The following is a 23,367-nucleotide window of genomic DNA, read 5'->3' on the forward strand; positions in this document are numbered from 1 at the left end:
ACAGCTCATGAAAACCCAAATTTCCTATCTCAAAAAATTAGCATATTTCATCCGACCAATAAAACAAAAGTGTTTTTAAAACCAAAAAAAGTCAACCTTCAAATAATTATGTTCAGTTATGCACTCAATACTTGGTCGGGAATCCTTTTGCAGAAATGACTGCTTCAATGCGGCATGGCATGGAGGCAATCAGCCTGTGGCACTGCTCAAGTGTTATGGAGGCCCAGGATGCTTCGATAGCGGCCTTAAGCTCATCCAGAGTGTTGGGTCTTGTGTCTCTCAACTTTCTCTTCACAATATCCCACAGATTCTCTATGGGGTTCAGGTCAGGAGAGTTGGCAGGCCAATTGAGCACAGTAATTCCATGGTCAGTAAACCATGTACCAGTGGTTTTGGCACTGTGAGCAGGTGCCAGGTCGTGCTGAAAAATGAAATCTTCATCTCCATAAAGCTTTTCAGCAGATGGAAGCATGAACCCACTTTTGAACCAGAAACAGCGGCAGAAGCGCCTGACCTGGGCTACAGAGAAGCAGCACTGGACTGTTGCTCAGTGGTCCAAAGTACTTTATTCGGGTGAAATCAACTTTTGCATGTTATTCGGAAATCAAGGTGCCAGTCTGGAGGAAGACTGGGGAGAGGGAAATGCCAAAATGCCTGAAGCCCAGTGTCAAGTACCCACAGTCAGTGATGGACTGGGGTGCCATGTCAGCTGCTGGTGTTGGTCCACTGTGTTTTATCAAGGGCAGGGTCAATGCAGCTAGCTATCAGGAGATTTTGGAGCATTTCATGCTTCCATCTGCTGAAAAGTTTTATGGAGATGAAGATTTCATTTTTCAGAATGACCTGGCACCTGCTCACAGTGCCAAAACCACTGGTACATGGTTTACTGACCATGGTATTACTGTGCTCAATTGGCCTGCCAACTCTCCTGACCTGAACCCCATAGAGAATCTGTGGGATATTGTGAAGAGAAAGTTGAGAGACGCAAGACCCAACACTCTGGATGAGCTTAAGGCCGCTATCAAAACATCCTGGGCCTCCATAACACCTGAGCAGTGCCACAGGCTGATTGCCTCCATGCCACGCCGCATTGAAGCAGTCATTTCTGCAAAAGGATTCCCGACCAAGTATTGAGTGCATAACTGAACATAATTATTTGAAGGTTGACTTTTTTTTGTTTTAAAAACACCTTCTTTTAATGGTCAGATGAAATATGCTAATTTTTTGAGATAGGAAATTTGGGTTTTCATGAGCTGTATGCCAAAATCATCAATATTAAAACAATAAAAGGCTTGAACTACTTCAGTTGTGTGTATTTGAATGTAAAATATATGAAAGTGTAATGTTTATCAGTACATTACAGAAAATAATGAACTTTAACACAATATGCTAATTTTTTGAGAAGATCCTGTAAATATATATATATTAAAGCAGGATTGTCAGCCACAAAATCAAATTCCATTTACCCACTCCTCTGTGTTTATTGTGCAGTCTACAACCTGACCCTGCATGATTTGCAAGCACTCCAATCTATTCAAAAAAGTTTCTGCTGTGATGAATCTTATCTCAGTCAGCCGGGCTCTATTCTGGTACATTGCCAGGGAGAGGGAAGCTTGTTATCTCCGCTCTCACATTCCTGCTCCTCACTGATTGGCTGAGGGCAGTTCAGTGTGACAGGCTGAGGCTGAGAAGGTAAATACACCTCACCCCTCTGCAGAAGCTGCTGAAATGTGATCTATGCTGTGCTCACATGTGTTTACAAAGCATGCTAGATATGACAGTGCAGTTTCTAGGAGAAAAAAGAGGGCTTGTTCACACTATAAGCAAATCATTTTTTTAAGCGCTGGCGATTTTGCAAATCGCCCTAAAAGCGATTGTGTAATGATTTCCTATGACAGTGTTCACATGAAGATATGGCTCGAACCTCCGATTTTCGGTTTGCGAACCTCGAACGCAAACTTCCACAAAAGTTCGGTTCGCGCGAACTTTCGCGAACCGCAATAGACTTCAATGGGGATGCAAACTTTGAAAACTACAAACATTAATTCTGGCCACAAATGTGATGGAAAAGATGTTTCAAGGGGTCTAACTTCTGAGTTTTTGCATGGCGGAGTGGGATAGATGCCAAAAGTCCCGGGGAAAAATCTGGATTTAAATCACAGCGGCATTTTAAGGGCAGAAATCACATTGAATGCTAAATTGCAGGCCTAACGTGCTTTTAAACATCTTGCATGTGTATACATTAATCAGGGAGTGTAATTAGTGTACTGCTTCACACTGACGCACCAAACTCACTGTGTAACGCACCGCAAGCAACTGTTTGCGTAGTGACGGCCGTGCTGGACTGGTGCGCACCATGGCGAGAGTGCAGGCCGTGGTTTTCAAGCCCATATGGTCGCCGGGCTGAGGTAGCTCAATGACAGAACAACAGTGACTGTCCAGCACTGTCTGATCGCATTTGGTCTGTCCACAATGAAGCAACGACCTTATTATCTCGGGTGTGCCCCCACCCCCCAGACACTCATATAGCTGGCGTTCATTGCTTCATTGTGATACGCAAGCCCCTTCACCGCCAGGGGCATAACAATAGACTCTGCAAGGGATGCCTCCGCAGGGGGGCCCAGAAGCCACAGGGGGCCCATGGGGGGAAAAGTTTGAGAGACTGACAGCTAAGGGCATGGAGATAAAAACACATATTCTGCTCTCACACCATTGTTATATTGACTGCATGTGTCCAGCACACAGATAAGGAATCACACACACTTTGGAATTTGTACACTGTCCCTGCTCCCTAGGGTTCGTAAAAAAACATCTGTCTCTCACTGCTGCAAAGTTCTGATGACTTCATGTACAACCTTACAAACAAAGGAGTCACAATTTAAAAAAAAGTTGTAGACTTTCCCTTTTCAGCAAAAGGATTCCTAGATTCTTTTCACACGTGCTAATGACTTTATGGCCTCTGAATACTTTTACAATGCAATGGAGTGGAGATTGATGTCTTACTGTTGCTGCTTCATTGAGAGCTTGTTGTCTCATACTGAGTCCAAGATCCCGTAATAACAGTATCAATCAGTGACATTCTGAATGTTTTGCCAAAGTTACATTGATACTATAGCTTACGTTCAGCATGTCATTGTTGTTCCTCCATATAGCATGTGCTCTCATGTAGTAAAATAATAAGGCTGTGTATGTATGTACTGGGAGCAGAGCTGCAACGAGGGATTTGCTGGCTGCAAGGGGCTGGAGGAAGCCCCGGGTAAGTAGATCTTGGGGTAGCATAGATTGCCTGACGTTTCCTTAAAGATAGTCTGATAGTCAGCAGGGGCATGTGTGCCCCTGCTAAAATGCCGCTATCCCGCGGCTAAACGGGAGTCCCTTACCCCCCGAAATCCCCTCCGAGCAGCGCATCCCCTCTTCCGGATAAAGGCAGGGCTAACCGCCGCAGCCCTGCCTCACGCGCGTCTGTCAGCGCGTATCTCCGCCTCTCCCCCGCCCCTCTCAGTCTTCCTTCGCTGAGAGGGGCAGGGGAGAGGCGGCGATGTGCCGCTGATAGACGGCGCTTAGAGGCAGGGCTGCAGCCGTTAGCCCTGCCTCAAGAGCAGCAAAATCTACGACCAAGTTGGTCGTTGATTTTGCACGGGGGGATTTGGGGGTGAAGGGACCCCCGTTCAGCCGCGGGATAGCAGAGTTTTAGCAGGGGCACACATGCCCCTGCTGAATATAAGCACTGAAGCGAGATTTATTCTCGCTTCAGTGTCTCTTTAAGTCTAAGTGTTTTTATCTGCATGGGGAAAACACATTAGCCCTCAGTTTTCCTGTACAGAAAGCGAGGGGGGTGGGGGGCCCCCATCCAAAGTACTCGCGGGGGGGGGCCCATCCAAAGTTTCTCAGGGGGCCCAGTGATGTCTAGTTACGCCCCTGTTCACCGCGGCAAGGTAACGATCACAAAGGGGAATTGACACATGTACATGCCTTTTGTTTTGTTGTTGCAGCTGCAGTGCTGTCAGAAAAATTAGGCAGGCATGTACACGCACCAGAAAAATTATTATAGCAGCCGCTGCAAGCACCGGCCTTAAACATTCAGGAATCCGCCTGGAGTCCTGGACCCTGTTGGTGGTGGCGGAGAAGGCAGTCAAGCGGCCTGCAGCCAGAGATGCTGTGTAGGGAGCGACTTAGTCTTGGGGCAGGCAGTCACATGGCGTGCAGGCAGAGATGCTGTGTGTGGGGACTGACTTAGTCTTCGGGCAGGCAGTAGCCCTCCGGGATCCATGCCTCATTCCTTTTGATAAAGGTGAGGTACTGAACACTTTTGTGACTTAGGCGACTTCTCTTCTCAGTGACGATGCCTCCAGCTGCGCTGAAGGTCCTTTCTGACAGGACGCTTGAGGCAGGGCAAGACAGAAGTTGGATGGCAAATTGGGACAGCTCTGGCCACAGGTCAACAAACCTGCACACCCAGTAGTCCAAGGGTTCATCGCTGCTCACAGTGTCTACATCCACACTTAAGGCCAGGTAGTCGGCTACCTGCCAGTCGAGGCGTTGGTGGAGGGTGGATCCGGAAGGGCTAAGGTGAGGTGTTGGACTAAAGAATGTCCGCATGTCCAACATCACCATGAGATTGCTGGAGCGTCCTGTCCTTGCCTACGTGGACATGGGAGAAGGATTACTGGCAGTGGTACCTTTATTCCATTGTGCTGTGACATCACCCTTAAATGCACTGTAAAGCATAGTTGCCAGCTTGTTGTGCAAGTGCTGCATCCTTTCTGCCTTCTGGTGAGTTGGAAATATCTCCGCCACATTGTGCCTATACCGAGGGTCTAGTAGCGTGGCCACCCAGTACAGCTCATTCCCCTAGAGTTTTTTTATACGGGGGTCCCTCAACAGGCTGGACAGCATGAAAGACGCCATCTGCACAAAGTTGGATCCAGACGTACTATCCATCTCCTCTTGCTCTTCCTCAGTGACGTCTGGTAAGTTCTCCTCCTCCCCCAGCCACGAACAATACCACGGGAACGTTGAGCAGCACAAGCCCCCTGCGATGCCTGATGCAGTTGTTCTTCTGCCGCCTCCTCCTCCACCAAAAAAACACCTTCCTCATCATCTGAGTCTGACTCCTCTTCCCCACACGACTCTTCCTCCTCCTCCCCCCTCTGTGCTGCCGCAGGTGTTGAGGAAACATCTTGTTCTGATGAGAATTGATCCCACAACTCTTCCTCCTGTTTCTTTTCACACTCGTCCACAGCTTGATCCACCACTCTACGCACGGCACACTCCAGGACGAAAGCGTACTGGATCAAGTCGCTGATGGCGCCATCACTGCGACTCACCATGTTTGTCACCTCCTCAAACAGCCGCATGAGCCTGCGGCCATTTCACATGAGTGTCCAGTTCTTCAGCCAGAACATCCCCATCTCCCCAGAATGTGTCCTTCTACTGCAGTTGTAGAGATACTGGGTGACGGCTTTCTCCTGTTGTAGCAGGCGGTCGAACATAACCAGGGTCGAATTCCAGCGAGTCGAGCTATCGCAAATGAAGCATCTCACCGGCAAATTGTTTCTACGCTGAATATCGGCAAAGCGTGCCATGGCCGTGTAAGACCGCCTGAAATGCCCACACAACTTCCTGGCCTGCTTCAGGACGTCCTGTAAGCCTAGGTACTTTGACACAAATCTCTGAATTATGAGATTCAGCACATGTGCCATGCAGGGTACATGTGTCAACTTTCCCAAATTCAAAGCGGAAATGAGATTGCTGCCGTTGTCACACACCACGTTGCCGATCTCCAGTTGGTGCGGGGTCAGCCACTGATCCACCTGTTTGTTAAGAGCAGCCAGGAGAGCTGCTCCAGTGTGACTCTCCGCTTTGAGGCAAGACATGTCTAAGATGACGTGACACTATCGTACCTGGCATGCAGCATAGGCCCTGGGGAGCTAGGGCTGTGTAACTGGAGAGGAGATCGCAGCACCAGTAGAGTTGAACTGCCACTCAGCCAAGGAGGAGGAGGATGATGACAGCAAAGAGGATGTAGCAGGAGGAGAGGAGGTGGTAGGAGGCCTGCCTGCAAGCCGTGGAGGTGTCACAAGTTGGTCCGCTGCACAGCCACGTACTCCCTGTTGCCATCGGTCACCAGGTTGACCCAATGGGCTGTGTAAGTAATGTACCTGCCCTGACCGTGCTTGGCAGACCAGGCATCCGTGATCAGATGGACCCTTGACCCAACGCTGTGTGCCAGAGATGACTTGCCTCTCAACATCACGGTACAGTTTGGGTATCGCCTTTTTAGAGAAATCATTGCGGCCTGGTATCTTCCATTGTGGTGTCACCATTCTGTTTGTGTTGCCTTGACAAAGGGGACCCCACGGGGCCCCGGAACGAATCGTTGGTGTTTGGAATGAAACGTTGTCACATTGTCTGAATAAACCTTGGAAGCAGAGGTGGCCTTAGAGTACGCGGGGCCTGGGGCGAGTGTCATATGCGGGGCCTAGAGATATATGCTGTGGATACACACGTTGTGGAAGCACACACTCTGTATAGGTTAGATAGGTAGGTGCCTCCAGTATAGGTTAGATAGGTAGGTGCCCTGCAGTATAGATTAGATAGGTGCCTGCAGTATTGATTAGACAGGTAGGTACCCTGCAGTATAGATTAGATAGGAAGGTGCCTGCCAGAGCAGGGACAAGGTCCTCCAGCACCCAAGGCTGAGACACCAAAGTGCGCCCCTCCATCCCTCCCACCCCAGCTGCCACACACTGATTGCTATTAGACTAAGAGGGCCACAGGGCCCACAACCTCCCCAACACCTTAATATCTAGTTATCTGACTTGCAGTCACTGCTATGTATCCCCTTTTCTTATTTCTTTTTGCTTCATACACAATTAGGAATGACAGCTGAATGAATTGTGTGCCCCCTCCTACACTGCGCCCTGAGGCTGGAGCCTCTCCAGCCCATGCCTCGGCCCAGCCCTGGTGCCTGCAGTATAGATTAGTTAGGTAGGTACCCCGCAGTATATATTAGATAGGTGCCTGCCATATAGATTAGATAGATAGGTGGCTGCAGTATAGATTAGACAGGTAGGTGCCCTGCAGTACAGATTAGATAGGAAGGTGCCTGCAGTATAGATTAGTTAGGTAGGTACCCCGCAGTATATATTAGATAGGTGCCTGCAGTATAGATTAGGTAGGGTGGTGCCCTGCAGTACAGATTAGATAGGCGCCTGCAGTATAGATTAGATAGATAGGTGCCACCCTGCAGTATAGATTAGATAGGTGCCAGCCTGCAGTATAGATTAGATAGGAAGGTGGCTGCAGTATAGATTAGATAGGTAGGTGCCTGCAGTATAGATTAGATAGGTAGGTGCCTGCAGTATAGATTAGATAGGTAGGTGCCTGCAGTATAGGTTAGATAGGAAGGTGGCTGCAGTATAGATTAGATAGGTGCCTGCAGTATAGGTTAGATAGGTGCCTGCAGTATAGGTTAGATAGGTGCCAGCCTGCAGTATAGATTAGATAGGTGCCAGCCTGCAGTATAGGTTAGATAGGTGTCTGCAGTATAGGTTAGATAGGTGCCTGCAGTATAGGTTAGATAGGTGCCTGCAGTATAGGTTAGATAGGTGCCAGCCTGCAGTATAGATTAGATAGGTGCCAGCCTGCAGTATAGGTTAGATAGGTGCCAGCCTGCAGTATAGGTTAGATAGGTGCCTGCAGTATAATTAGATAGGTGCCAGCCTGCAGTATAGGTTAGATAGGTGCCTGCAGTATAGGTTAGATAGGTGCCAGCCTGCAGTATAGGTTAGATAGGTGCCAGCCTGCAGTATAGGTTAGATAGGTGCCTGCAGTATAGGTTAGATAGGTGCCAGCCTGCAGTATAGGTTAGATAGGTGCCTGCAGTATAGGTTAGATAGGTGCCAGCCTGCAGTATAGGTTAGATAGGTGCCTGCAGTATAATTAGATAGGTGCCAGCCTGCAGTATAGATTAGATAGGTGCCAGCCTGCAGTATAGATTAGATAGGTGCCAGCCTGCAGTATAGGTTAGATAGGTGTCTGCAGTATAGGTTAGATAGGTGCCTGCAGTATAGGTTAGATAGGTGCCAGCCTGCAGTATAATTAGATAGGTTCCAGCCTGCAGTATAGATTAGATAGGTGCCAGCCTGCAGTATAGATTAGATAGGTGCCAGCCTGCAGTATAGGTTAGATAGGTGCCAGCCTGCAGTATAATTAGATAGGTGCCAGGCTGCAGTATAGGTTAGATAGGTGCCAGCCTGCAGTATAATTAGATAGGTGCCAGGCTGCAGTATAGGTTAGATAGGTGCCAGCCTGCTGTATAGGTTAGATAGGTAGATGCCCTGCAGTATAGATTAGATAGGTGCCAGCCTGCAGTATAGGTTAGATAGGTGCCAGCCTGCAGTATAGATTAGATAGGTGCCAGGCTGCAGTATAGGTTAGATAGGTGCCAGCCTGCAGTATAATTAGATAGGTGCCAGGCTGCAGTATAGGTTAGATAGGTGCCAGCCTGCTGTATAGGTTAGATAGGTGCCAGCCTGCAGTATAGGTTAGATAGGTGCCAGCCTGCAGTATAGATTAGATAGGTGCCTGCAGTATAGGTTAGATAGGTGCCAGCCTGCAGTATAGGTTAGATAGGTGCCAGCCTGCAGTATAGATTAGATAGGTGCCAGGCTGCAGTATAGGTTAGATAGGTGCCAGCCTGCAGTATAATTAGATAGGTGCCAGGCTGCAGTATAGGTTAGATAGGTAGATGCCCTGCAGTATAGATTAGATAGGTGCCAGCCTGCAGTATAGGTTAGATAGGTGGCCTGCAGTATAGGTTAGATAGGGGCCAGCCTGCAGTATAGGTTAGATAGGTGTCTGCAGTATAGGTTAGATAGGTGCCTGCAGTATAGGTTAGATAGGTGCCTGCAGTATAATTAGATAGGTGCCAGCCTGCAGTATAATTAGATAGGTGCCAGGCTGCAGTATAGGTTAGATAGGTGCCTGCAGTATAATTAGATAGGTGCCAGCCTGCAGTATAGGTTAGATAGGTGCCAGCCTGCAGTATAGGTTAGATAGGTGCCTGCAGTATAGGTTAGATAGGTGGCCTGCAGTATAGGTTAGATAGGGGCCAGCCTGCAGTATAGGTTAGATAGGTGTCTGCAGTATAGGTTAGATAGGTGCCTGCAGTATAGGTTAGATAGGTGCCTGCAGTATAATTAGATAGGTGCCAGCCTGCAGTATAATTAGATAGGTGCCAGGCTGCAGTATAGGTTAGATAGGTGCCTGCAGTATAATTAGATAGGTGCCAGCCTGCAGTATAATTAGATAGGTGCCAGGCTGCAGTATAGGTTAGATAGGTGCCAGCCTGCAGTATAGATTAGATAGGTGCCAGCCTGCAGTATAGATTAGATAGGTAGATGCCCTGCAGTATAGATTATATAGGTAGGTGCCCCGCAGTACAGGTTAGATAGGTAGGTGCCCCGCAGTACAGGTTAGATAAGGTGGCTGCAGTGCTGGGGAGAGCGGGCATAGTTGTTAAAACTCACGTGTCTCCGATGCTCTCTCACAGCTACCATCTATTTCCTCTCCCAGCATCTGTGTATTGGTAACAGTGCCCCCCTGTGGTGACATGCGGTCCCGTCATCATAGGGGGCGCTGTTATCAATACACAGATGCTGGGAGAGAAAATAGATAGCTGTGAGCATCGGAGACACGTGAGTTTTAACAACTATGCCCGCGCTCCCCAGCACTGCAGAGGGGCCTCCTCAGAGGCAGGGCCTGGGGCGATTGCCCCACTTGCCACCCCCAAAGGCCGGCTCTGCTTGGAAGTTTACTGCTTGAGTGTGCGGACCTTTTGGATCTTTTCGTTTGACTTATATGGGTCCTTGCACCTCAATTGTGGTGTGCAATCTTTCATTGATTTATAGGATTTACCAAGGTGCCAAGGTCCAGCAACTAAGACTGACTGACAGGGCTGTATATGCAACACAATGGTTTTTTTTTCCTGGGATATTAGGGCTGTTCCTGCTGCTTTAAATAGAAGATTAAAAATTATCTCCTAGAATATAAGTCAGGAGAAAGAAATAAGTCAGGAGAATTGGATATGGGCCGTAGTGTGTTCCTATGGGCCTACTGCAATTGTAGGCATCTGCAATCCACCAACCAGAATCCGGCACCACACCCTATAACATTTAATTTTATTCAATCAAAATATAAAATTCACATGACGAGTGAAAACTTTAGCAGAGCTGTGATGTGGCCGCATCAAAGCTTTGCTAATCACTCATCACAAGAATCTTATGTTTTGATTGAATAAAGTGAAGTTGTATATGGAATGGTGCCGGATTCTGGTTGGTGGATTGCTGGTTAAAGCACAACTGAACTGAGTATTATATGGATGTATTTCCTTTTACACAATGTAAATTGCCTGGCAGTCCTGTTGATCATCTGCCTTTACTATGTTATGACATTAGATTATAACTATGGTAGGATTAGACTGAGAGCTCCTCTGAGGACAGTCAGGGACATGACTATGCACTCTAAAGTGCTGCAGAAGATGTCAGTGCTATAAAAATACATATAATAATTTGGTAGTCCATTAGACCAGTGTTTCCCAACCAGTGTAGTGTGCCGCGGCATGTTGCCCGGTGTGCCGTACAGGTCTGGCCTCTCGCCAGACCTGTACCTACTTTAGGGTGCAGGAGGGGGGAAGTAGCGCTAGAAGGAGGGGCAGTGGAGGCAGCGGTGGGGAGGGGGGAAATATCCCCCCCCCCCTCCCTCACCTGGGACCCCTCCTTCTGCCTCTCTCCCCCTCCGTTTAGCGGTGGCAAGTGCGGCTCGGTGGCAGGGAGGCATACGGAGAATTACTCACCACTTCCGCGTTCCAAGCGCCGGCAGCGTCATGTCGTCACACATCTCCGCCTTCAATGCCGCCCACTGTTCTTCCTGATTAGCGGAAGCACAGTGGGCGGTATTGAAGGGGGAGATGTGTGACGACATGACGTTGCCGGCGCTTGGAACGCAGAAGTGGTGAGTAATTCTCCGTATGCCTCCCCGCCGCCGAGCCGCACTTGCCACCGCTAAACGGAGGGGGAGAGAGGCAGAAGGAGGGGTCCCAGGTGAGGGAGGGGGGGGGGATATTTCCCCCCTCCCCACCGCTGCCTCCACTGCCCCTCCTTCTAGCGCTGCTTCCCCCCCCTCCTGGGCATCTATACTGGGGGGAACTGTACTAGCTATACTGGGGGCAACTAAACTAGCTATACTGGGGGCAACGAAACTAGCTATACTGGGGGCAACGAAACTACCTACACTGGGGGCAACTAAACTAGCTATACTGGGGGCAACTATACTAGCTATACTGGGCACTACCTACCTATACTGGGCACTATGCTAGCTATACTGGGCACTATGCTAGCTATACTAGACACTATACTAGCTATCTGGGTACTATACTAGCTATACTGGGCACTTTACTGGCTATACTGGGGCACTACCTATCCATACTGGGACTATACTAGCTATACTGGGGCACTATACTAGCTATACTGGGGCACTACCTATCCATACTGGGACTATACTAGCTATACTGGGGCGCTATACTGGGGCACTATACTGGGGTAACTATACTAACCATACTGGGGCAACTAAACTCCCTATACTGGGGCAACTATGCTAGCTATGCAGCCGCCCCCCCCCCCCCCCCATAGCACGGCACTGTCCACTAGGTCGCACAAACACCCGCGCCGCCGCCCCCCCCCCCCCCCCGCCGCCGTTCCCCGGAGAAAAATATGGTCAGAAAGTGTTCCCCGGCCCGGAAAAGGTTGGGAACCACTGCATTAGACTATGACTATGGTAGGATTTGAGAGTGAGCTCAGAGCCGGGACAAGGTCCTCCAGCACCCAAGGTGCGTGTGTGTGTGTGTGTGTGTGTGTGTGTGTGTGTGTGTGTGTGTGTGTGTGTGTGTGTGTGTGTGTGTGTGTGTGTGTACATGTGTGTGCGTGTGTGTGTGTGTGTGTGTGTGTGTGTGCCGCGATCACTCGAAACCGGCTTGACCGATTTGAATGAAACTTGGTACACAGATCTCTTACTACCTGGGATGATATGTTCTGGGGGTCTCGCGGCCCCCCTGCACACGCGGGCGGAGCTACAAACAGCCAATCAGATTTCACCCATTCAAGTCAATGGAAAAAATGTAAAAGGCTGCCATTCTCACAGTAATCAAGCCAGAGTCCCCACACTTGGCACAGTTGGTCACTTGGTGACTGAGGTTACAAATCAAGAAAAAGTGGGCGGAGCATAAAACAGCCAATCAAATTTCAGCCATTAATTTCAAATGGGAAAATGTAAACTGCAGCCATTCTTAGACTGTTAATGGCAGGGTTCTCAAACTTGCCACAGTTGGTCTCTGGGTGAATGCGATTAAGATTCAAGAAAGTGGGTGGAGCCTACAACAGCCAATCAAAATTCACCTATTGATTTTCAAGGGGAATATTTAAACTGCTGCCATTCTTACACTGTTAATGGCAGAGGCTTCAAACTTGCTACAGTCGGTCATTGGGCGACTGGGGTCCAAATTCACTAAAGGGGTGGGGCCACATACAGCCAATCAGATTTCCTTGGTGGATCAACTGCTTCCATTCATACATTTTTGATGCCAGGAACCTGAAAGCTCACAAACTTGAAAGCTCACAAAGTTGGTCATTGAGTGACTGTGTGTCAATGTTACAAAAAGTGGGTGGAGCCAAAAACAAATTTCACTGGGAAAATATAAACTGCAGCCATTCTTACACTGTTAATAGCAGGGCTCTCAAACTTTGCACAGTTGGTCACTGGGTGGATGAGATTAAGATTTTGGAAGGTGGGTGGAGCCTACAACAGCCAATAAAAATTCACCTTTCAATTTTCAAAGGGAATATTTCAACTGCTAACATTCTTATACTGTTAATAGCAGATGCCTCAAACCTGATACAATCAGTCATTGGGTGATTAGGATTCAAATTCAGAAAGGGGGCAGAGTCACAAACAGCCAGATTTGTTTATTTTTCAATGGGAATATACAAATTATTGATACCAAGGACCCCAAAGCTGATAAACTTGATAATTGAGTGACTGTATGTCAAGGTTAGAAAAAGTGGGCGGTGCCAACAACTAAATTTTTAACATGGCAGGGTTCCCAAACTTTACACAATTATCCACTGGGTGACTGGGATGAATATTCAGAAATGTGGGTGGAGCCTACAACAGCCAATCAAAATTTACCTATTGATTTTCAAGGGGAATATTCACATTGCTACCATTCTTACACTGTTAATGGCAGAGGCCTCAAACCTGATACAGTCAGTCCATTGGGTGACTGGGGTCCAAATTAACTAAAGGGGTGGAGTCACAAACAGCCAATCAGATTTGTTAGATTGATTTCAGCCATTCTGTTATTGGCAGGGTTCTCAAACGTGACACAGTTGGCCACTGGGTGACTGGGACTAATATTCAGGAAAGTGGGTGGAGCCTACAGCAGCCAATCAAAATTCACCTTTTGATTTTCAAAGGGAATATTTACATTGCTGCCATCCATACACTCTTAATGACAGAGGCCTCAAATCTGGTACAGTCAGTCACTGGGAGACTGGGGTTCAAATTCTGAAGGGAGTGGGCCAAAAACAGCCAATCAGATTTGTTTAATTTCAATGGTAAAATGCAACTTATTGATGCCAAAGACCCCAAAGCTCATAAACTTGGTCATTGAGTGACTGTATGTCAAGGTTAGAAATAGTGGGCGGAGCCAAAAACAATTAACTTTTTACATTGGAAAATATAAACTGCAGCTTTTCTTACACTGTTAATGGCAGGGTTCTCAAACTTCACACAGTTGGTCACTGGGTGACTGGGATTAATATTCGGAAAAGTAGGTGGAGCCTACAAGAGCCAATCAAAATTCACCTATTGATTTTCAAGGGGAATATTGAAACTGCAGCCATTCTTACACTGTTAATGGCAGAGTGTAACGATCGGTGTCAGCACACAGAGAGAATCTGATTATTGGTGATCTGCAGTATCACCAAGAATACAGATATATACCTGATTATTAATGATCTGCAGAATCACCAATAATACAAGTATAGCTAACCTCTGGACACCTGACAAAGTGTAAGTGTTTGGTGTGACAGTATATGAGCCAGTGATTCCCTGATTGCTGGGAATCAGACTCTACTGCAGTCAAAGGACACCTAAGAGATGGGGTCCCTGACTGGGTTGCAGAGAGGTCCCTTTAAGAGCCAGGGAGTCTCTACAGTTACTGGACACCCCAGCGGGAAAGGGGGGGGGGGTATTCCAGATAGTACGAGGAACTGAACACCCAAGGAGTGAGTGACAGTTAGAGAGATCGGCCAGGTCGGGTTGGTAACACACAAGCAGATAAGGTACAGAGACAGAAGACTGATTCGGTAACCAGGGACAGGCAGGGTTGGCAACAGGTAATCAGATATGCGTAGGTACCGAATCAGAGAGCAGAAGGAGAGTCAGGAAAGCAATAGGTCATAACAGTTATCAAGCAAAGCCCTAGTCTTGGGTGTGAGGTCCATGGTCTCAACACCCTGGAACTAGTCTGAAGTATAACACAAGAATGACACAGTATCCCTAGTCTTGGGTGTGAGGTCCGTGGTCTCAACACCCTGGAACTAGTCTGAAGTATAACACAATAATAACACAGTATCCCTAGTCTTGGGTGTGAGGTCCGTGGTCTCAACACCCTGGAACTAGTCTGAAGTATAACACAATAATAGCACAGTAATAACACAGTAATCTGGCTAAGTGTGGATTCCCAGCTCCACCTGGTTCAACCACACTGAAGGATCTGACTATGGTCTGAGTGCTAACACATAAGCATTCGCAACGGCAGACAACCGACAACTGACAGGGAAGAAGTATATATAGCAGAGCACTCCCCAGCGCCGCCCAGTCCTATTCAGCCAATCACCTGCTGCGCTGGGATCAGCTGATTGTCCAGATCAGCTGATCCCTCTCCTATTGGCATAAAGGGCTTGCCTGTTAGCGCGCGCGTAGCTCTCCATCTGTGTGCACTACTAGGCTCAGACAAACCAGGCGCACGCTGCTGCTGCGGAGAAACCGCCGGTCTGAACGCGGCCTCAGCCGCCTCGCTGTCAGACCGCGCGGCGGTGTCTCCGCAATCCATTACAGTACCCCCCCCGAGGAGTGGACTCCGGACACTTCCCACCAGGCTTCCCAGGATGTAAGTCATGAAACTCCTTTTTTAACTCCTCCGCATGCATGCGGGAATCTGGCACCCAAGATCTTTCCTCTATGCCATATCCTTTCCAGTGGACCAGATACTGCACTGAGTTCTGCACTAAGCGAGAGTCCAGGATCTTTTCAATTTCATACTCTGGTTGGTCATCCACCAACACAGGGGGGGGGAGGAATCCACGTGTACTGCTGGCTTCAAAAGAGACACATGGAATGATTTCACACCTCTCATACCGGCTGGGAGATCAATCGCGTAAGTGACATTATTGATTTTCTTGGCCACTGGAAATGGTCCTATAAATCTAGGGCCCAGTTTGGGTGACGGTTGTTTCAAGGCCAAATGTCGAGTGGATACCCATACCAAATCTCCTGAAGAGAACTTCCACTCTACGGACCGTCTTTTATCTGTCTGTCTTTTCTGGGTTTGAAAAGCTTTCCCCAGATTCCTCTTAACCATTCCCCAAATCTCCTTTAGAGCCCTCTGCCAATCTTCCAGAGCTGGAATCGGTGTAGATGCGATCGGCAAAGGAGCAAACTTAGGTGATCTTCCCGACACTACCTGAAATGGGGAAAAACCAGAAAAGGAGCTTTTCAGGTTGTTGTGCGCAAATTCCGCAAATGGCAAAAATTGTACCCAATCGGATTGCGCATCCGCAACATAACATCTGAGGAATCGTTCCAGAGATTGGTTAACTCTCTCAGTCTGGCCGTTGGTCTGTGGGTGGTAGCCTGATGAAAATGCGAGATCCATGTCTAACTGATGGCAGAATGCTTTCCAAAACTTTGAAACAAATTGGACCCCCCGATCTGACACTACATTCTCCGGAATGCCATGCAGCCGGAAAATGTGCTGGATGAAGAGATCAGCCAATTCCTGGGCCGAGGGGAGTCCTTTCAAAGGGAAAAAAATGAGCCATCTTACTGAATCTGTCCACTACCACCCAAATGACCGTCTTGCCCTCAGGCCGAGGGAGCTCACCCACACAATCCATGGAGACATGGGTCCATGGTTCACTCGGAATTAGCAAAGGCTGTAAGGTGCCAACAGGGGCCTGATGAGAGGGTTTACTTCTTGCACACACTGCACACTCTCTTACAAATTCCTTACAATCTGTTGCTAGTGTAGGCCACCATGCACATCTGGCCAATAAATCCTGAGTTCTGGTGGCCCCGGGATGACCAGCATTTTTGTGAGAATGGAACAGCTGCAAGAGTTGTAACCGGAAAGGCAGTGGTACAAACATGACCCCATCAGGCTTCCACTCTGGAACATCCTGTTGGTGAGGACTCAGCGTGACTGTCCAATCCCTCCAGGTCTCAGTAGCTGCCAGAACTACCTTCTGAGGTAGGATGGTCTCAGGGGCTGAGGGCTGTACTGTCTCAGGTTCAAAACACCTGGATAAGGCATCGGCTTTAATGATTTTACTACCAGGGTGTGAGGATCCGCTGGGCTGCCTGCGCAGGCAGGCAGCCTTTTGACCACTGTTCAGGTTTGCATTCTGCAGGTCTCTGGAAGAGAGACCTTTTGTCAGTTGTGCAGCTTGCTGCTGAGGAATTTGCATACGTTTGTCATGCAGATTGCCTAGCCACATCCTTTGTAGGCTTGCTCTATAAATACTATGTGATATCACAGACCTGGGCTGGTCATAAGAGTTAGTTCCTGTGTAACACTCGCCTGGAGTGTCAGCCTTGCTCTTTGTGTAAAGATTAGCCTAGAGTAATTCCTGGGACTGCACTAGGCAGGTTTCCCTAGTGCAGTTAGGATTGCTTATCTGTTTTGTTTGTCTGTTGCGATTGTCCTGTCCAGGCGGTGGTCGACAGGAAATCGTTCTGTGTGTCTGGGTGCTAACCGGAATAGCGGTTGTTACTGGTAGCCCCTTCTGATCTGTCTTCCTGGATCGCATTAGCCACTTGCGCTAGTGCTGTGGATCCTTCTGGTTGGCTACTCTGTACTTGGATCGCACTAGCATCTTGCGCTAGCGCTGTGGATCCTTCTGTTCTGTCTTCCTGGATCGCACTAGCCACTTTCGCTAGTGCTGTGGATCCTATCGCTCGCTTATTCCTGTTTTCGTGTGTCTGTCGTGTCTGCTACGAACGCTTGCTGCAGGCTCGGTGAGGTAACCGTTAAGCAAGCGCTCACGCCCTCTGTTTCATGTTTGTTTGTCGGTGGTTAGTTAGGCGTGCTTGTCTCTATTGTGCTTATCACGTGGAGACCACGCATAAACGCGTGCACTGTTGCGAATGAGTGCGGTGTTCGCGTTTAGCTAGCGTTTGTTATTTTCCGTATCTCCTCATTGTATGATTTGCTGTGCCTTTGCTACTCTCTTGCTCTGCCTTGCTGTAGCCTTGTGTCACCTCTGGTAATCGCCTCTCTCGCGATTGCGTTCCTACTTCATATCTGCTGTTGTGTATGCACCGTCGCGGGTTGGCGACTAAGTTTGGTGCACACACATACAATCTGTCCCTGTGCTCATTCTCTTCCGCAATCACTTCTCTTGCGATTGCGTTCTTACATAGTTACATAGTTATTTTGGTTGAAAAAAGACATACGTCCATCGAGTTTCTTCTGTTGTGTGTCCACCGTCGCAGGTTGGCGGCTAGATTGGGGGACATACATACATTCCTCATCTGTGCTTATTCGGTCTTGTGTCTCTGTTGGCAATCGCCATCTCTGGCGATTACCTTCTCACTTTGTCTTCATGGTTGTGTGTTCATCGTCGCAGGGTGGCGACTAGTTTGGTGAACACACATACCCTCTGTCGCTTTGATCTCTCTCTTTCAGGGCTATCTTGCCCTGCGTTTCTGCCCTTCGTACAATTCCTGTCTGGCGTGTGTGGTAGGGCAGAGGAGCTGTTCCTCTGCACTCCACAGCTCCCCCTGTCGACAGGAATTTCCCTCTACAGGTGCATTGCACCTTTTGCTGGGTTTCCGCAAATTATACGCTTGTGGAGGATTTTCGCAGTGTCAGCGCACGTCTTGTGCGCTGATCACGGAGAAAATTCCACAATCGTTACACAGGGGTATACGTAATTACAAATCTGAATCTTGCAAAGAAGAGGGCCCACCTGGCCTGGCGGGGACTGAGTCTCTTAGCACCCTCTATGTACTCCAGATTCTTATGATCTGTACAAACTGTGATAGTGTGTTCTGCACCTTCTAACCAGTGTCGCCATTCCTCAAAGGCTAACTTGATGGCCAAAAGCTCCCGATTGCCTATGTCGTAGTTTTTCTCTGCGGGTGAAAATCTATGGGAAAAGTAGGCACATGGGTGGAGTTTGCCCTGCAAGCCCGACCTCTGAGACAATACAACTCCCACCCCCACCTCTGAAGCATCAACCTCCACAATAAAGGGAAAGTTGACATCAACATGTCTCAATATAGGTGCTGAGCAGAACAGTTTTTTTAGTGTGGAAAAAGCCATATGAGCCTCAGTTGACTAGTGATGAGTATCAGCCCCTTTCTTGGTGAGACTGGTGAGGGGCGAGATGATGGTAGAGTACCCCTTTATGAACCTTCTGTAGTAGTTGGTAAAACCCAGAAATCTCTGGAGTGCCTTCAGTCCAACAGGCTGAGGCCACTCCAGGACAGCGGAAACCTTCCCTGGATCCATTGAGAGACCAGAGGTGGCGATAATGTACCCCAAGAAGGCAACCGAGGTTACCTCGAAGAGACATTTCTCCAGTTTGGCGTAAAGCTGATTCTGTCTTAACTTTTCTAGAACAAACTTAACATGTCTGCGATGTTCAGAAAGACTGGATGAAAAGATCAGTATATCGTCCAGATAAACTAGGACAAACTTCCCCAACACTTCCCTGAATACCTCGTTAATTAACTCTTGGAAGAAAGCCGGAGCATTACACAATCTGAAGGGCATCACTAGGTACTCGTAATGCCGGTCGGGCGTGTTAAAGGCTGTCTTCCATTCGTCACCATCACTGATACGCACCAGATTGTATGCACCTCTCAAATCTAGCTTTGAGAAAATCTTGGCGTTGGTCACCTGGGTGAACAAATCGTCAATTGAAGGCAAAGGGTAGCGATTTTTCACCGTGATCTTGTTTAGGCCTCTATAATCAATGCAAGGACGAAGGCCTCCATCTTTTTTCTTTACGAAAAAGAATCCCGCCCCTGCTGGTGAACGGGAGGGGCGGATGAACCCTTTAGCCAAGTTTTCTCTGATGTATTCCTGCATAGCTAGTTTCTCAGGCCCAGACAGATTATAGAGGTGACCCCTGGGAGGCATACAACCAGATCTCAAATCAATGGGACAATCGAAGGTACGGTGGGGGGGAAGTTTATCTGCTGATTTGGGACAGAAAACGTCAGCAAATTCTGCGTATTGTTTTGGCACACCTTCAACCTGAATGCTGGTATTACCCATGGTTACTTTCGCTAAACAATGATGATAACAATGGGTCGACCAGTTCGTTAGCTGACCTGAAACCCAGTCTATCTGAGGGGAGTGAAGTTGTAACCAGGGCATGCCCAGAATGATGGTGGAGGTTGCCATACGCAAGACCAGAAATTGCAGATTCTCCTCATGCAGTACCCCAACCCGGAATTTTAAATCTGGAGTACGGGACAAAGGATGTCTACTCTGCAGAGGAGAGTCATCTACAGCAGTGACCAAAATCGGTTGGTCCAATGGGAGTATAGGAATTCCCAATTTTTTTGCAAACTCGTAATCTATAAAGTTAGCCGCTGAACCAGAATCAACGAAAGCTTCAGTGGTAACAGTCTGTCCCTTCCATGTGACAGAACAAGAAAGGAGCAAACGATTGTTGTCTAGAGGTAAAGACTGCGCGCCTAGGGTATTACCTCTGACTACACCTAGGCGGCAGCATTTTCCGACTTCTTGGGGCAATTCTGCACTCTATGGCCCTCCTCTGCACAGTATAAACAGAGTTGTTCTGTTTTTCTGCGATTCCTCTCCATCCGTGTCAACTTGGACTGGCCAATTTGCATTGGTTCTGGCGGAGGTGAGACGGGTGGAGGAGAGGCGTAAGAGACATATCTGACCACGTTCCTACCACGGGTTTGCTTCTGATACCGTAAACGGCGATCAACCCGTACTGCTAAAGAGATTGCTTCATCAATAGTTTTTGGTTCAGGGTGTCCCAACATCAACTCTGAAACTGCGTCTGACAACCCTGATAAAAAAACAATCTAGCAGTGCAAAAGCCCCCCACCTAGCTGACATAGACCACTTTCTGAATTAAGCTGCATAGACTTCTACTGGATCCTTGCCTTGACGCAAGGTTTTTAGCTTCCGCTCAGCAGTAGAGGCAATGTCCGGATCGTCATAAATTATGGCCATAGACCTAAAAAATTCCTCTACTGATGTCAGCGCCTCGTGCCCTGTCTGTAGGCTATATGCCCAAGTCTGAGCATCTCCTGACAGCAGGGTCTTAATAAATGTAATTCTCTGTGCCTCTGTTCCTGACAAATTAGGTCTTAGTTCAAAATACGACATGATACGATTCTTATAATTCTGAAAGTCAGATCTATGACCAGAAAACCTTTCGGGTACAGACATGCGTAAGTCTGTAACTGGAGGAGATCGCACTGAATTTACAGCCGTCTGAAGGACCTGTAAGGACCCAGATAAAGCAGAGATCTGGGCCTGCAAACCGTCTAACACTCTGATGAAATTTTCCACCGAGGTGGTGAGTGTATCAAGACGGCTGTTAAGTGCGTCCATTTTGTTTTTCAGGTCTGCCGTTCTGTAACGATCGGAGTCAGCACACAGAGAGAATCTGATTATTGGTGATCTGCAGTATCACCAAGAATACAGATATATACCTGATTATTGATGATCTGCAGAATCACCAATAATACAAGTATAGCTAACCTCTGGACACCTGACAAAGTGTAAGTGTTTGGTGTGACAGTATATGAGCCAGTGATTCCCTGATTGCTAGGAATCAGACTCTACTGCAGTCAAAGGACACCTAAGAGATGGGGTCCCTGACTGGGTTGCAGAGAGGTCCCTTTAAGAGCCAGGGAGTCTCTACAGTTACTGGACACCCCAGCAGGGGGGGGGGGGGTATTCCAGATAGTACGAGGAACTGAACACCCAAGGAGTGAGTGACAGTTAGAGAGATCGGCCAGGCCGGGTCGGTAACACACGAGCAGATAAGGTACAGAGACAGAAGACTGATTCGGTAACCAGGGACAGGCAGGGTTGGCAACAGGTAATCAGATATGCGTAGGTACCGAATCAGAGAGCAGAAGGAGAGTCAGGAAAGCAATAGGTCATAACAGTTATCAAGCAAAGCCCTAGTCTTGGGTGTGAGGTCCGTGGTCTCAACACCCTGGAACTAGTCTGAAGTATAACACAAGAATGACACAGTATCCCTAGTCTTGGGTGTGAGGTCCGTGGTCTCAACACCCTGGAACTAGTCTGAAGTATAACACAAGAATGACACAGTATCCCTAGTCTTGGGTGTGAGGTCCGTGGTCTCAACACCCTGGAACTAGTCTGAAGTATAACACAATAATAACACAGTAATCTGGCTAAGTGTGGCCAAATAGTAAAACTACATCCAAAGCATTTTTCACATAGAAATAAATTAGTTTAACACACAAAATTAACCCTTTACCTCCCACACTCCCCAATTTTTTTTTTCTTGTAATTTAAAAAAAAATAAATTTACAATTAAAAAAAAAATACATAAATAGTTACCTTAGGGACTGTACTTTTTAAATATTAATGTCAAGAGGGTACAACACTGTTACTTTATAAACTATGGGCTTGTAATTAGGGATGGACGCAAAACTGAAAAAAATGCACCTTTATTTCCAATTAAAATATTGGCGCCAAACATTGTGATAGGGACATAATTTAAATGGTTTTATAACCGGGACAAAAGGGCAAATACATTTCATGGGTTTTAAATACAGTAGCATGCATTATTTAAAAACTATAAAGGCCAAAATCTGCAAAACAATAATTTTTTTCCCATGTTTTTTCCTATTTTCCCATTAAAACACATTTAGAATAAAATAATTCTTGGCATAATGTCCCACCTAAAGAAAGCCTAATTGGTGGCGAAAAAAACAAGATATAGTTCATTTCATTGCGATAAGTAATAATAAAGTTATAGACGAATGAATGGAAGGAGTGCTGAAAGGTGAAAATTGCTCTGGTGGTCAGGGCAGGGGTAAAACCCCTCAGTTGGGAAGTGGTTAAAGTCTGAAATTCCAGAAGTGAACCAGAGGCGGGGCCGGAGCATCAGTGAGTGGCTGCATGGGCACAGGATTAGAAGCCCCGGCTAACTTCAACTTTTTTTCCCCAACCCTCCTACAGTATTCCTTTAAAAATACAGTGACTGCTTTATTGCAGCAGCACAGGTAACTATTTTTTTGATTGGTTTATTTCATTTCTGTAGAATGAGCACTGCTGCTACTGTATATATATTAAAGTTATTTATAATGACTATTATTTGAGAAATAGAACATTTTATATTTATTATGTTAATTACAGTTTAAATTCATTAGGAGTCGCTAGGAGCCGCTGTGTGCCCACTGCCACTCCCTCCTGCGGCCCCTTACCAAGCTTGACCCCCCCCCCCACAGCCCCCCCCACCCCCTTCCTGCATCCTTTGCAGGTGTAATATCCTTATGCCCCCGGGTAGGACATTAGATTATTCCTATGGCTATGGTAGGATTAGATTGTGAGCTGCTCTGAGGACAGTCAGTGACATGACTATGTACTCTGTAATGTGCTGCAGAAGATGTCAGTGCTGTATAAATACAGTATAATAATATGGTAGGATATTAGATTATGACTATGGTAGGATTAGATTGTGAGCTCCTCTGAGGACAGTCACTGACATGACTATGTACTCTGTAAAGTGCTGCAGAAGATGCCAGTGCTATATAAATACATAATAATAATATGGTAGGATATTAGACTATGACTATGGTAGGATTAGAGTGTGAGCTCCTCTGAGGACAATCAGTGACATGACTATGTACTCTGTAATGTGCTGCAGAAGATGTCAGTGCTATATGAATACATAATAATAATATGGTAGGATATTCGGCTATGACTATGGTAGGATTAGATTGTGAGCTCCTCTGAGGACAGTCACTGACATGACTATGTACTCTGTAAAG

Source organism: Hyperolius riggenbachi, chromosome 9, assembly GCF_040937935.1.
Source record: "Hyperolius riggenbachi isolate aHypRig1 chromosome 9, aHypRig1.pri, whole genome shotgun sequence".
NCBI lineage: Eukaryota > Metazoa > Chordata > Amphibia > Anura > Hyperoliidae > Hyperolius > Hyperolius riggenbachi.